The sequence below is a fragment of the Stegastes partitus genome, unplaced genomic scaffold (genome assembly GCF_000690725.1).
Source record: "Stegastes partitus isolate 25-593 unplaced genomic scaffold, Stegastes_partitus-1.0.2 Scaffold153, whole genome shotgun sequence".
Taxonomy (NCBI): Eukaryota; Metazoa; Chordata; class Actinopteri; family Pomacentridae; genus Stegastes; species Stegastes partitus.
The window spans coordinates 617,185-632,865 of NW_007577884.1; the positions used below are offsets into that span (position 1 = coordinate 617,185).

General features: G+C 46.1%; 1 non-coding gene across 1 annotated transcript; it reads left to right on the top strand.

Moving 5' to 3' along the window:
* The first annotated feature begins 12,364 nt into the window (after window positions 1-12,364).
* trnar-ucg (transfer RNA arginine (anticodon UCG)) lies at window positions 12,365-12,437 on the top strand. Its single transcript has one exon. It is a non-coding gene; the product is annotated as a tRNA-Arg (tRNA).
* Window positions 12,438-15,681: the final 3,244 nt, after the last annotated feature.

Genomic DNA, 15,681 nt, shown 5'->3' on the forward strand with positions numbered 1-15,681 from the left:
CCTGGATATCTGCCGTGTGTTTTACTCAGGTGTGCGTCTTTTAAAATACAATAACTTCATTCACTTATGGGAGGCGCTGATGAAATATTTAGTCATTTGTGTGAAAGTTCTTTTCTTTCCTCTTTAGCTCCTCACATCAGGTTCAGACGCTGGTTCCAGCATGTCGGCTCAGTCCAAACAAAAGTACAGAAAAAGTTCCTCCAGTCATGATGAGGTGTTGATTCCAGTCTTCATGAACCTGGTCCTAATGAAGTCACAGCAGCGCTCATGTTCAGTCTTAGAAATAATCAATAATGAGCCCATGAAGCTGCTTGGTGGGGCCGGGAGGCTGGATTTTGCAAATATTGTTGGAGCTTCACTTGAGTTCGAGGCCCGTCTGATTTGCATAACGCTTTGAAGGGAGCTCATGAATGTTCCTCAGCACTCGTCTGTACTTCTTACTCATTTGATGTAGGAGTTGGTTAAGAAGTTTCTGGCTCCCTCTAGACAAAAAGTGCGTCTCCCCTGTTTTCATTGCCTTCATAAATCAGAGCTGCTGTTTTGAATTCACTTTTGAACCAACAGAATCAGTTGGCTCTTTGAAGAAAGTAAACCCAGTCCAGAAGTACTGGTAAAATGGACAAAACTGGGGAACCAGCAGGTATTTAGCTGAAGGTGAGCTTGTGGCTGCAGCGTTTTACAGTTTAAAGCGTCAGTGTTGTGTTTCAGCTGCACTGGTTTCACTGTGATCCCTGATTGATCAGTGCTCATCACAATCTGTAGCTCTGTTCACACCACAGCAGGAAACCTTGGCTTTCTTTGACCAGCAGTGATTGTACTGGTTAGTATCAGTCAGTTCCCAGTAGCAGCCACTTCGAGGCGTCCCAGTGTAGATGTGGTTCATTTAAAGGAGGTGTTGCATCACGTATGTGGTGACATCTCCTGCTTCAGTCTGCCAAAGTCACGAATAATGAACTGGAAAAGAAATGAGGAATAAAACAGCTTTAATTATGTAGATGCTGCAACAGCAACAGGTTCTACGTGGTGGGACCCTGACGAGTCCCATCCGGCGCCCCACTGGGGCAGTTTGTAAAGTGGCCGGGATGAGAGTCAGCTCTTCGTCTGGACCTGCTGGTGGCGGCTGAGTTGCTGCCCCAGGTGAAGGAGCATCTGTAGGTTTTGTCCATGAGTTAAGAGAAAATGATGCGACGGACGGATTGGTGCAGTGACACCGGCGATGATCAGACAGCCACGGCTGAGCCGGAGGAGGACGTTTCAGTTTAACTGTTGATCTACATTCTGGTCCTCACCTGTGGTCCTGAATTCTGAGTCATGCCCCAAAGAATAAGATACAAGCGGCAGAAATGAGGTTCTTCTGTAGGCCGTCTGGGCTCAGCCTTCAGGCCGCGGTGAGGAGATTGGATGTCCGGAGAGAACTCTGAGTCGCAGCTCCTCCGTGGATAAAGGAGCACAATGAGGTGTTCAGACGTCTGATTAGGAAGGTTTCCAGACCGGGGTAGACCCAGAACTCACTGTGTTGAACAAATATCTCATCTGGCCTGAGAACACTTCCCCAGGAGAGACTGGAAGACGTTGCTGGAGTAGGAGGTCCCTGCTGCCTCCACAGCCTGACTGAATGAGCAGGACCATGGATGTAACCTGATGATCAATCACACGTTATGTAGACGTGCACCAAGGTGATGCTGAGCTCTTTGGTTATTGATGGTTTATTCTCATGAAGGTCTGATTCTCTCCAAGTCTTTCCACAATGGTGCAGCTCAAATGTGTAGAAGTTGTTGAATTTCAAGAAGACGTCTCTAACATCCTGGCAGCACATTTACCATCATGCTGCACCATGTGACTCTAAGTCCAGAAGCATTCATCATCACATCAGTAGAACCTGAGAGAATTTTTTGTTTTGTTTATTACAGTTCTGTGAACATGACCTAAATAACTTCACTGATGCTTTAGCTGAAGGATGCGACCAGAACACAAACGATGAGTAAAGGAGGCTCCTCTGGTACCAGATGTAGCTAGCTTACCTGAGTATTCCAGCTGCAGGTACGTAGCAGTACCAGGATCACATCTCCATCAGCAGCGTGGTGACGTAGGCCAAACACAAAGCTCTTCTCAGTGCGTCCGACTGCACATGCTCAGTAGACCGCACTATGAGTGTAATAGGTGTCATTGTTCATCGAGCTCAGTGATTGGACAGAGAAACAAAACCCTTCCTGGACTTTGACGTTGTAAGTTGTAATTAAAAGACGGAACATTTCTCTGGAGCGGCGCCGCACACCTTTGCCAGACCTTAGCTGCACGTCCTCTTGCCCTCAGCTTAGCTATAATCACATTGGTTACCCCAGAGCCGGCCCGCTTCCTCACACTGAGCCCAGGTGTGTTCTGAATGGCGAGCCTTTAATTTTAACCACATTAGTATTTCATGTCATGGCAGCAGTTGAGAAGAGAGGTGCTCCTGTTTTGTCCTCTTCACATGCAACCTCTTCAAAGCATTAGGAGATAATCTGTGTCTCCTGGATGTGTGGGACGTGCCGGGCTGGAGTGCCATGCAGGCCCGAGGCAAGGCGAGGCTGGGGAATAGCCACGACCAAAAGGCACCTCTTCACGGAGGACACTGGCTCTTTTCATATTTGCCTTTGCCTTCACTTCAAAGTGCTTCTGACTGGCTGTTTAGGGCTGAAACAAAAAAGGGAGCCGGGCTGAAGGAGGAAGCAGGGGGCTGGAGCTGCAGGCGTCAAGCTGCCCAGGTAGAGACAAGGATACAGCATCACGTCGCTAAACGCTGTAATTGAGAAAGATGTCTTTATGCAAATGTCCTGCGCCACGCATGGATATGAGAGAAGTACATTTCCCTCCTCAAACGGATTACACAGAGCAGACACGACTGGAAAGAGGAGCAGGCTGACATTGAAATCCCTGCGTGCAGAGTGAAGGTGTGCAGATTGGACGTGTCGTATATAAAGGAGGTTCTATACTGGGACAGAAGTTTTTGTTTTCAGTCAAAGTTTTACTTATTTCACCACCACCGAGCTCCAAACAGGCAGGAGCGTATGAAACGCCCACTCCCTGGAACGCCAACATGTTTCCTCTCAGAGGCCAAGAGAAGCTGTGGTCTCATTATGTTTAAGCTGTTCACATTTCAGAGTCTGTTACAGCAAAGTGTGTTTATCACTATGAGCCACCAGGACAACACAGCACAGGACACGCTGGTATTATTATTATGGTCTGTGTTAGGAAATACTGCAGCTGGAGAATCTGAGAAAAAAAAAATCTCAATGTTATAAGAATCAAGTTTCAATTATAGGAAAAAATAATAATTTTGTTATTGTTATTATTATTATTATAAATATTTTTAACAAACCAAACTAGTTTTTTTAAATAAACTATTTATTTATTTGTTTAATCATTCATTCATTTATTGAACACAAATGAAGTCGTGCTTTCATGAGGGGAAATCTTGGTTTAATAACATAGATGTCAGTGTTAAGTACTTTCTTACCATCCTTGTTTTTATTTTTATTTTTTACTCTCATACACCTGACAGGCTCATTGTGAATGTATTGTGATGACATTCTGAGGCTCTGTAGGACTCATTCAATTTGTGCGGCACAAGAGATTTTTCCTCTTTTCCAGACGACTTAGTGACTAAGTTCAGCTGCATTTGGCTGCGCTCACATACCGGCTCTGACTCTTGGTTCAGACCTTATATTTTTGGGTTTGTGTCTCTCCGCTGACCCTGTCGCTGCTCTCCTCCTGTGTATTTTTGCTGGACTGTGAGGTGCCAACACTGAATGATGATGACAGGCAGTATGCACAGAGAAGTGAGACGTTACAACGACTCCATGAATCCTGATCTGTTCTGACAGCGACTGCATCGCCACAGATCAGATATGAATCAGCTCCAGACCCATGCAGTGGCCCAGATCTGATATGAAAAATATATATAAATAGATAGATTTGGTTTGTTTATACGACCATGAAACTGTTGGATGTGAGACTCCTGGAGACGATAAATAAATAAATAAGTCAGTTTTGGGGAGACTCCTCATATCAGGTGAACATCATCTTTCTACCTGCTCGGTGTTCTCGAGTCCTTCTGCTGGTGGGATCAACTTTTACTGAGCAGCCCGATGATCTAGCCCACCTGCCAACCTCACCTTGTTGATTCAGATCCTGAGGCCTGTAACATGAAGCTGGGTTTGGGTCAGTGGGGTACCATCGGGTTACACCCTGGGGTTTCAGGACTGCCACAGTGGCTCACTTTGGATCAACGACCACATCATCATCACGATAAAACACGACCTACATCTTGGAAACGCCAACACGGCGTGGGCTCTCTGGCGCCATGTTTGTTGCACTCTTTGGTTCATAGTGTTGAGAATTCATTTAGTTATTTATTTATTTTGGTTGCTGGGCGGTAAGCACCGGCGCCTCATAGCTCTGAATGCTTGGGTCAAATCTCGTCCCTTTGCGTGTTCTCTGCCTTCATGGGTTCTCTCCGGGTTCTCCGGCTTCCTCCCACAGTCCAGAAACATGCTGAGGTTAATTGGTGATTGTAAATTGTCCGTAGGTGTGAATGTGAGTGTGCTTGGTTGTCTGTCTCTAAGTGTAGCCCTGTGATAGACTGGTTACCTGTCCAGGTGAACCTGCCTTCACCCTGAGTCAGCTGGGATAGGCTCCGCCCCCCATGACCCTGGTGAGGATTAAGGTGTGTAGATAACTGATGGATGGATGGATTGGGACGCATATACTGGTATGCTAGTTTTTCAAGTAAGTTGCTGACTGTTGGAGATTTTGGGCCAACAGTTCACTGGATTTCTGCTTTTCACATGCACACATTTTGTCAAGATTAACCACTGGGCTGGCGGCTCATCAGGAAACTTGACCAAGACTAGCTGACTTGAAGGCAGCCCCAGATGACCCACTACCAGCCACTCGTGTACTGAGCACCAACCTTTGGTGCTGAAAAAAGAAGCCAATGCAAAGGTACCAACACCTGTAGTTCCTCAAATGGCCACTTGAGGCTGGTTCCAACAGTGAGCCAGTCCCCATAGTCACAGCAGAAATAAAGACCGTCCGGGTCGACTGATGCTGTCTTTCTGGGTGATCCTGATGTTGGTTGTTTGTGATCACAGAGATCAATAACCACGATTTGTAACTGATATATGCTTTGTCAGTAGAAATGGTTCTAACGTTTAGAATAACAAGCCCCGCTGCAAGACTTCCCTCCATTTATATTGTAGTGTTTAATTAAAAGATAAATCTTCAACATCTATTCCTCAGTGTGAGGCATGAGCATAACTCTAAATTCATTTACTCTCGCTGAAATTGGTTAAATAAATATCAATCAAAAACATACCAACGGATCCGATAATGGGCCAAACCGATAATTGGTAGACCTTTAGTTTAAAACCTGGTGCAAAGAAATCGGTTTTGGTCCTTCTGACTCATCTCTTGTTTTGCAGGACAAACGTGTATCACTGACTTTCCATTTCAACATGAACATATCTGACCTGTTGAATCCTCGGGACAGTTTAAATCCAGCTGAACGGGCAGATCCCACACACCCGATGCTGGAGCAGATTTCATTTCCACTCATCAGGTTTAATTAGGGAGACACTGACAATAACTCCAACACACCAGTCACTCGGGTTGGGTGGTCACGTCGCTGCACATTCTCCTGAAATGGTGAAGAACTGTCAGAGGAGAGTTCCTAAATCCATCAGTAGATTTCTTGGGGTAGAAACTTCAGGTTTCCTCCAGGACTGAGGAGGCTATTGTCCCTCTGTGTCCCTCTAATAAGGCCCAGATAAATGAACCTAATGAGGACACACTCGTACTTTTCTCGTCCTCCGTCATTCAGGCCACTTCATTTTGTCTCATTTCTGAAGTCGGGATTTTTTTGTTCCTTCGCGAGTTCGTTCCTGCTTTGAAGGAATCCTCCCGCTGAAGTGATGAGCTGACAACCAGGAGATAGGAGGAGGAGAGCGACAGAGATGGAGAGGAGAGAGATGTTAACAAATGACTGTTGATCAATGTCTTAAATGAAGAACAGTGTCTGTATGGCAGCGGTGGCTTCCAGCGACTTATGAGCCTTTTAACAGGTGAGAAACAGTGTCGACGCCTCGCTAAGCTGCCTGTTTACCCGCTGCAGCGGACATCAAAGGCTGAGAGGAGCTAATGTTATTTACATGTTTTACCATAGTAATGATAGGCAGGAGCTGTGACTGTGCTGTATGCATATATAAACTTTGTTGTTTTGGCATGTTCTTCATGATAAGCTTGTTGCTCAAAGGGAATTGCAAAACACAACACATCCCTTCCATTCATCAGCAGATCCCTCTTTCAACTTTGCTGCAAACAGGCCAAAATTAATTACCAACAAAACTGAGATTCTGCATTTTTTTTCTCCCACTCTGCATGATGCCTGTAGCTGTGTCTGAAGCTGAGCAGGTCGCTGTTTCTGGAGCCCAGCTTCATGTATGTGACAATTTCTGCACAGAGATATCTGTTGAGAGCAATAAATTGGAAGGAGGGGATGAAGGATGCAGAAAGGATGCTTCCCCTTGAGGTGACACTGTGATTGCAGAGCTAACCAGATGTCTATTTACATAAGCTGGCCGTGCTGAGTGGATGCAGCACACACACGCTGGTTGGCTGTTTACTGCAGGTTACAGGACGCTAAGCTGCTAACTGTCTGGTTTGAATGAAATCCGCTCAGGATGATTGAAGGAGGACAGGAGCTGACCAGGGATGTTGTTTAATACACATGTCCATCATCATGTCTATCTTTCTGTCTATCTACAGCTCTGAACTAGTGGAACATGATGTCTGGTACCGGCACACTGACATCGGATCCTTTGGGTCCAGTGGGTCGGTGGTGGGACTTCCGTGGATCAGGCTAGTTCTGGCACATCCGGCTCAGATCCCCAATCGGATTGGAATCAGGGACATTTGGGAGCCAGATCAACACGCTGGACTCTTTGTCGTGTTCCTCGAGCTGTTCCTGAGCAGTTTGGCAGGATTCAGTTCAATTTTAGTTATATTGGACCAATTCTTATGTCACCTCAGAGCACGAAGCACAGTGAGATGAAAACCAAACTAATTCTGAACAGAGAACCCAACGATCCAAAGTGTCCTTTGGATTTCCTGTGAGCAAGCAGTTGGCAATGACGGGAAGGAACCAGAACAAAAACGACCTCTGACAGGACCAGACTCAGGGAAGGCGGCCGTCTACCTTGACCAGTTGGGGTGAGAGTGGGGATGATGCTTTGTCCAGTCGGTGGATGCTGATTCTATCCGGGGCTACCATTGCCATGGACGTAACATCCCCAAGAGTCCCAGTGCCAAAGGTTTCCCAGGTTGCTCTGTTCCATCCAGCTAAAATCTCCCGTCCCCACTCTGACGAAATATCTCTGCATCGGTTTGCCTTCGTTACCTTCAGTGACAGCAGCATCCAGGTTGTGTAGAATCCTCCTGTTAGTCTGGACCTGATCAGCCATATTAACCCTACGTGATGTAACAACGCTGCAACGAGCTTCGTATCATGTCAGGAATGTTTCACCTCCCTCGTCTCTACATGCACCATAGATGTTCAGTTGGCTGGAAGGAAAGTACATGACAGTCAGCAGTGCTTGGTCTCCTTTGGTCTTTAAATGAAAGCTTTAGGATGTGTCTGGGCTCAGTGCAGTGCTGCAGTATAACTCCTGCCCCACAAAGACACCAACCAGAGGGTGGAACGTACCTCTGAAGATGTAGGGCTGCTTCTCCGTGGTCAGAGTGGAGTCTATTTTCTGCAGGCGTCCAAAAACACCCCAGACTTGTGGTTTAAGCAGGACTTGTGCTGGTGTGAGTCTTGTGTTCTTTATTTATCGAGCTCTGTGTCTGTGGTGAAGCTGTGCTGCTTTTCTATTTGTCAGTGAACAAAGCTTGAGGTATTGATTTTCTGATGGTCTGGACACTTCTGGTCTGCCAGATCCCGCTTTGGATACGATTGATCCAGTTTCCAAAGTTGTGTGGGGTGTTAGGCACCGCTCCCTGGAAATCCTCCATCCAGCTGGGGTTTGTGGAGAAATACAAGAAACGTGGACTCTGGCAAGAGTCAGTCAGGGCGACACGTAGGAGTCTGTCAGAGCCTCTGAAAACCTAACATTAGCAGAAAAGACCTCAATGGTACATCATCATAGCTAACATTATATATATCTATAAGTTTAGACACTGCAGAGAGAATAGAGAAGGACCAGCACAGTGAAAAGAGCTTCACATCACAGCTCCTCAGGATGGAGGGTGGCGCTACGGTGTTCTGCTGATGGGTGGAGAGCTGCCTCCACCTTGTGCAGCGTGACATCTGATTGCATTTACTGTTGACTGACTTCTTAATTCTTATTGTCAACAGACACCAGTTGTCATCCCGTTGCTTCTCTGACCGAACAGCTTCCAGTCGGTGTTTGCTGTCGTATTAAACTGTTTGTGACTGAGGTGACTGCAGGTGCTGCCAAACTGATCCGGACCGACGTGTTGAGGAGCTTTTACTGTTCTGTCAGTCAGAACCGGCACTCATCTGTAGGAGAAAGTTCTGCATTATAAATCTGGCTTGCCGTACTTGTGAATGATCAAATGCATCTTTTCCTTTTCCAAACACTCAAGGTTACACCACGCCTGACATCCATCCCAGAATGCACTGCAGCCCTTCTCTGGTTAGAAGCACAGAGCTGACACAAAAGGCAAACGGCAGCTTCTGAACACGGGACCGTCGACCTGAGCAGGTGCACCGAGACCGAGACAGGTGAAGGCAGACTGGAGGGAAACAAAGCCAGTGTGTGTGTGTGTGTGTGTGTGTGTGTGTGTGTGTGTGTGTGTACATGTGAGGAGCTTTGTGCTATCATGATGCGATCTCTGGCTCTACAAAGTGTTTGCTTTTATGAGTCATTCATTAGCATTCAGTGCAGGATGACACACACACACACACACCTACACACACACACACACACACACACTCATCTTCATCTTCTACCTCGACATACACAGTTTTTTCCTCCATTTTGCCTGAATCCATAAACAAACACACAAAATCAATTTTTCTTCACATTTTTCCTTCGACACACAAACAATCCTTTGTCCACACACACCTACACACACACACACACACACACACCTACACACACACCTACACACACACAGTGTGCGTGGTGTGATAAGGTCAGCGCTTCCAGGAAGCGTGCTGCCGTTGATGGAAGACGAGAAGCAGCAGATGAATTGAGCTGTCATGGGCTCAGAGCTTCGGTTCCACGTGAACCTGCTTCTAATTTTGCTGTTTGCTGTAAAGCTCAGCGCACACACTGCTTCATGGAGACTCTTATTTCTTTTGCGTTGTTTTCTTCAGACCTTGTTCTCTTCCACATTGGGACAGCACTTCTCTTGACATGACGACTGAAGGTTTGAAGCCAGACAGCGGCTGTGTGTCATCATTCATTCAGCCCGAGCCCTGATCGACGGTAGAACCTGGTCCTGGTGGGGGCGCTCCAGGCAGTGGTGTGATGTGAAAGCCTTGTGTCACGATGGGAAGGGTTCAAAACGAAAACCATGAATCTACATTAGAGTTTTCTCTGAGGTCAAGAGCCTCAAATCCTCATAAAGATTCTGAAGCTATGTAGCCATCAACACACCTGGAGGGGACTGAGAGTGTTTCTGAAATCAGTTCTGAAAAGAATTTGCCCTTGAGAATTTGTGAACAATCTACAAAATCTATTCATGTGATGAGGCTAATTTATATGAACGCTCTTAACTCCAAAACCAACCAGCGGGTTTGGAAACGTGTTTTCTATTAAAAATCACTGCAGTCCAACCATTTATCAGCCAAACACAACTAAAACAAAAGGAGTGTGGATTTTAACTCTCCGGTCGCACTCATCAGGTGTGATGTGCCCCAGGAACAAGAACCAAAAACAAGTTTAAAAATTCATTTCATTCAAATCACTGCATTAATGAATCGATAACAGCAGCGCACAGAGGAACCAGCTGCTGGAGGAGTCGATGTGAGAAACACCAGTTCATAGAGGTTCTAGACGGAGGTGCAGGACTTGATATCGCCGTGATAATGGGCCAACAGTGGGTAAAAATGTGAAGGACAAAATAGAAACCAACTTCTGGAGGATCGGAGGGTTAATGCATTCTTCAAAATGTTTCAGGCCCATTTAGTCGCTCTGGAGCTTTCAGATGTATCGTGCAGTCTTCTTCCACATCATTGTCCATTTCAGGAGCTGTGCAATGCATTCTGGGAGCACTATGTTGCATCTCTGGAAGCTCGTTAATATGGCCTAGTGGACAAGGCGTCTGGCTTTGGCTCAGAAGATTGAGGGTTCGAGTCCCTTCATGGCTGGATTTAAGTTTGGAGTTGTTGCTGTGGGTGTATGAGGAGCACCGTGAACTGTCCAGGAAGAGAAGTTTATCTCTAGTTACAAACAGAAGTTTACGCACGCTTGTAAAGTCCGTTTATATCACAGCAGTCTTGAGTTTGGTGAAGGAATCACTGAACACATGCGTCTTTGTCTCACAGGTTTGCTCAGCTGTCATTAAACTGGAGGAACTGTCAGAGTTCAGATGTGTGGAACAACAGGAAGCAGAAGGTAGACGCTGCAAACAGGCTTTCTCGAAATTGCAAAGGTTTCCTCATCAGGCTGCGTAACCAGGCGGGAGACGAGCACGGGGAGAGAACAGGCAGTCAAAAATAGGCTTGATACAAAAAACATGAGGTTTGGCTAGAAAGCGACGACATGAAAACCAAGTTTCAAACGACAATCTGGTAACTGAGGTGGGATGAACTGGGAATATAAATACTGCAGCGATAATGAGGGAAGTGGAGAAGGAAGAGCTGACTGGGGGAAGTGGAGGAAGACTGGGAGTGCTTTTTATTATGCTAACTAATGCTTCCCAGCGTCCTCTCACCCCACATGAACCGTTTCCCTCCTGCTGCCATCGAGGATCTTCCAGTTACTTAAAAGCACCTCGACGAGACGAGGAGGCGTCCAGAGTGAAGAAGCTCAGGTGTGTCCTGCACAGAAGTCTGGTACGACGTGTGAATGCCACCTTCAGGGTGTCAGTAGAGCAGATAACAGCGCTTCATCTGGCTTCATACTGAATGCTGTGGTTGTGATGATGCCATACACCCTCACTACTGTAGCATCTTCTCTCTTCTTCTTCCTCCCCCGCTGAATAGGTAAAGTATTAACGCTAATGGTCTCCACTCTTTTATTAATCGCGTCTCTATCAAAAGCCATCGGAGCAGCCGTCATCAAAATGCATGTTGTGTGTGTGTAGGTGTGTGTGTGTGTGTGTGTGTGTGTGTGTGTGTGTGTCAGAGAGAGACAAAGAGATGAAACATAAGGATGCTAATGGCTTATTGATGATGTAATCCTGGAGGGGCCTATTGAAGATTTTGCGCTGCTCCACGGGGGACGAACAAAGAAAGACGCAGAGTGAAAGACGCAGAGTTCAACCTTGATGTGGTAATGAGTCTGGACAAAAGGACAGACAAGCTGGGAGCACTCCTGCTAACATCTTATGACCTTCCTAATACCCTCCCAACACGCTTTTAAACCGTTTAGAGTGCAGCCCGGCTCTCTGACGGATGGATGGTGTTCAGCGAGACGCCCGGTTCTGTTTTGTCGTCGTTGCCGTCAGACACATGGTGTCATTTATTTTTCAAAATGGAGAGACGATGTTTGTTTTCTCAGGCGGGATCTGGGGGACGATCCGCTGGTCCACACAACATTAGCTCATGCAAACAAGTTCCTGTGAAGACGATGAGCCCGGAGGTGGTTCCACAGTTCATATATGACTTCAGCAGCTCGGTCCCCAGAGCCCGTTTTCACTGCAGCTTGTTCTGTTGGTATTCTGGCAGGATCTTTGCATCAATTGTAAATGACTTAGTGAATATTTCAAACTTCATCCTTTGACAGCTGCCTCTACAAATGCTTTCATGACTGATTCATCTGCTGATTATTTTCTCATTTAGGTGTTTTGTCTGGACAGCATAAAGACGTCTGAGCGATGTCACAGCGTCGGCTTGGAGCTGTAATATTTCTGTTGCTCTGCTAGAATCACACCAGGTCCAAGATGTTTCTGTGGGGGGAAGGCAGGATGACTCCCCAGTGACGGGAAAACCCTCACAAAACCTGGAATGAAAAGGTCTTACTTGCAATTATTTTGGTTTTCAAGTAATGAGTGGAGGCTGACTGAGGCCCCTTCAGCCTCCACTAAAGCAGCTCAGCGGTTTGTTCTGGTGGTTCTCTTTGTAAGGAGCTGTGACAGGTCAGGGAGGGGACGTCAACATGGCCGCCATTTGCGGGTCCAGGTTGTTAACATGTGTGACCACGTGGCCTAATGGATAAGGCGTCTGACTTCGGATCAGAAGATTGAGGGTTCGAGTCCCTTCGTGGTTGAATTTAACGTTTCTTCTGATGGTCCGTGTGTTGCTGTGGATATCTCTGAGCTCCACCGAGGCAGCAGAGGCCTGCTGTTAGTGAATGTTTACGTACTGAGGTTTCAGTGATGGAATCTTTAAAACATTGTGTCACCAAAAACAATCATGGTTCTTTCAATGAGTTATTTCAGGAATATGGCAAAATCTGTTGTGTCAGAAATATACACACAGCAGAGCTAATATTTGTCCTTTGGCCATTTTTACTTCATCTGTCGTTCCTTTGGCAGCCGTCTGCAAGCTTCTAGTTGGATCTTTGACCAGCCGCTTGATGGAATTAGTGCAGTTCAACTAGATTTGTTAACTTTCTAACACAGACGTGTTCCTTCCACACAGTCCACAGGTTCTTTGTGGTGTTTAGGTCAGGCTTTTCAGGAGGTCAGGCTTTTAAGGAGGCCAGTCTAAAAGCTAAACTTTGCTTTCACATGCCACCATGTTTCTGACTCTGCTCACACTACGGAGGAGGTGTGGTTGTAGTAAGGTGCAGCCTGTATCAACTTCCTCTGTCGGGGTGGGAGGGCACCCGTCCATCATGAACACTCATTAAGCTTCTAGTGCTGGGAACCAGGGTGACCCACTACGTCCATGGACATGGTTGGACGTATCCGCTGTGGCATCACTCACTGATTTGATGGCTCCCATTCTGCAGGAGGGAGTTGGGTATAATCCAGTATGTGGCTGAGGTTGGATGCAGCAAACCAGCTTGGAGCACACGTTTTTCCATAACATGAATGAATCAGCATCATAGCAACCACGTGATGTCACATTATCCACCAATAGCAAAGCTCCACGTCATCTCCTGATTAATTTCCTCAATCCTTTGTGAAAACTTTTAAAAGCTATGAGAGAGGCATTGCTAATGTTTAGAGCGCTGAACTTTGTGCTACACCCCCTGTTTCTAACAGCACCACTGCCTTAGCCTCCATGTTTGTAGTCCAGACATGCCTTAACTACAGTACCCAGGAGAACCATCTTAAGGACTCCCAGGTGTTTTGCTTCAGAGCTAATGAGCTTGTGTCCTCATACTTCAGTGTTCTTCTGTTCTGTTGGCCTGAAGGAGGAGATGGTTGAAACCTTTAATGTAGTCCAAGCTTTGTGCAGATTGTAGTTTACAAAAATTTCTTTTTTTATATTTTCAGTTTGTCTGCAGTTAGTCACATTGTCTTAGACACTCATGTGGCAGCAGTGTGCCATGCGTGATACCACCGAGGATTTTGGAACATATCTGACAAAAAACAGCAGAAGTCAGGAGGATGAAAGACTTCCAAACACAACCGGACTAGCAGAGACCTTCTCAGTGGTCCTTCAGCAGCCTCCAGTCAAGCTAAAGACCTCAGTGCCGAGTGGACTCCTCCACCGTGACTAACTTTGCTGCAGATGCTGAACACGTGACTCCTGAAAGGTAAGGACCTTTAATCTAAATGGTTTTATGGATTCTGGTTGGACTGCTGCTGGGTACCATCGCCGCCTGTTAACCAGCCTGTTGTGCGCTCGCTGCAGCTTCCTGCAGCTGATGGGACGCTCGGTGTGTTGGATGAGGTGTGTTTCTGACATGTTTGTCACACTCGCTGCTGTGGTATCCTTGTTTTTCTGAGTCCTCTCTCCGTTCACATGTGTTCACACTCTGCATGTTTCTGCTGTGATGGTGCAGCATGTAGACGTCCTCCTCCTCCTTCTTCAGTGTTTCTCTGCAGTCGTACGTACATCAGCTCATTCTCTTCCTCTGTCGACTGACCACTTGATGGCTTTGCATTATAAGTATGACCTACTCTGAATGTTAGAGAAAGCTTTGCCAGTCTGTGATTTTCTAGTCGTGCCACTTGTAGCTTAGCAGGACCGTAGCAGTGATCCGGTTCAGGAGGAGCTGCTATCCGTCCCCCCTGTGCACAGCTGGTCTGCAGGTTTTAATTGAGGGCTGGTAAGTTTTACTGAAGAGAAGTCTTATGTTGTTGCTGCATTCTGTGTTTTGGAGGAATCCTCTCAGTGTGAACACGACGGCGCCGCTGTCCAGACCTCAGCCTCGTATTTATCATCCCGATGAGAGGACACACAGAAGCCCGTTTGTTTAGGAATGAAATGTTCTTATTGGAAGTCAGTTACACAAGAAGTGTCTCAGTCTCACGTTGGGTGCAAACTTTCAGCTTTTGATTGATTTTTCTTAAATAAATTTGCAGAAGTTTCCATGAAGACGCGCTCTGACTTTGTCTTTCTGGCTTATTGAAGGTAGATGATGAACAAAGTGAGACGAGATCTACGGCGCAGAGAGCAAAACATGAGAGGGACTGGAATTTTATTTTTTATTGTAACTTGGAAATAACATTGTGAGAATAATTTAGAAAAAGTTTGAAAGCTGGCGTCGCCATGGTAACCGGCCCTGTGTGTGTCTGTGCTGCCGGTGATGCATTGTTGAAGCCGCGCTGCCACTCAAGGCTGCTTCTCATTGATTATTGATCATTTCAACAATTAATTTTCCTCCAAAGATTCAAACAGACCGATTCATTTCAGTTGATCTCATGTTTTCAGTTTTGTGTTCTGAGGATTTAATAAGCTGCTGATGAACAGACAACACGCGGTGGTTTAGTCTTTGTTTGAAGTTCATCTTGGCCGAGCATTTTATCTGCAGGTGCTGTGATTTTACCTTTGAGCTTTGCAGAGTGTACCAACCATGTTTTTGTCTTCTGATCATCTGAATGCTGTCAAAGCTGTTGGTCTTTGACAAACTTTGACTCTAAGCTGAGCTGTTCTCTGCTGTAGTGCTGCCGATTGCTGGCTGTCCTACACAGTTTGGAGACGAATAGAGAAACCAGTTAGAAATGTGGGTAGATATTGGTGACATTAGTAGGCACCTGGGAGACTGGTGTGCATCCTGAGTCCATTTTTTTTTGTTTCTTATAAGATACTTATTTAAAGAAATTCAACTGTGGCTCGATGATCTGACACTAAATGTAAAACCTTCTTTTATGTTGGATAGCATCGCTGTGGGATTGTCCAGACGGAGGTCCAGATACGAGGAGGGCTTGATGCTGGAAGGCTCATTAGTTGTTCATTATTGTTTATAGTTGTTTTAATAAACTACGTATAAGATATTGTTGTGATTCATATGAAACACAATAAAAGACTCGTCATGAACTCCATCAGCCGCTCCATGACGGTGCACCACGTGGTCTGGACTTCTTAAACGCTGGTGAAAACTTGGTAGATGCAGT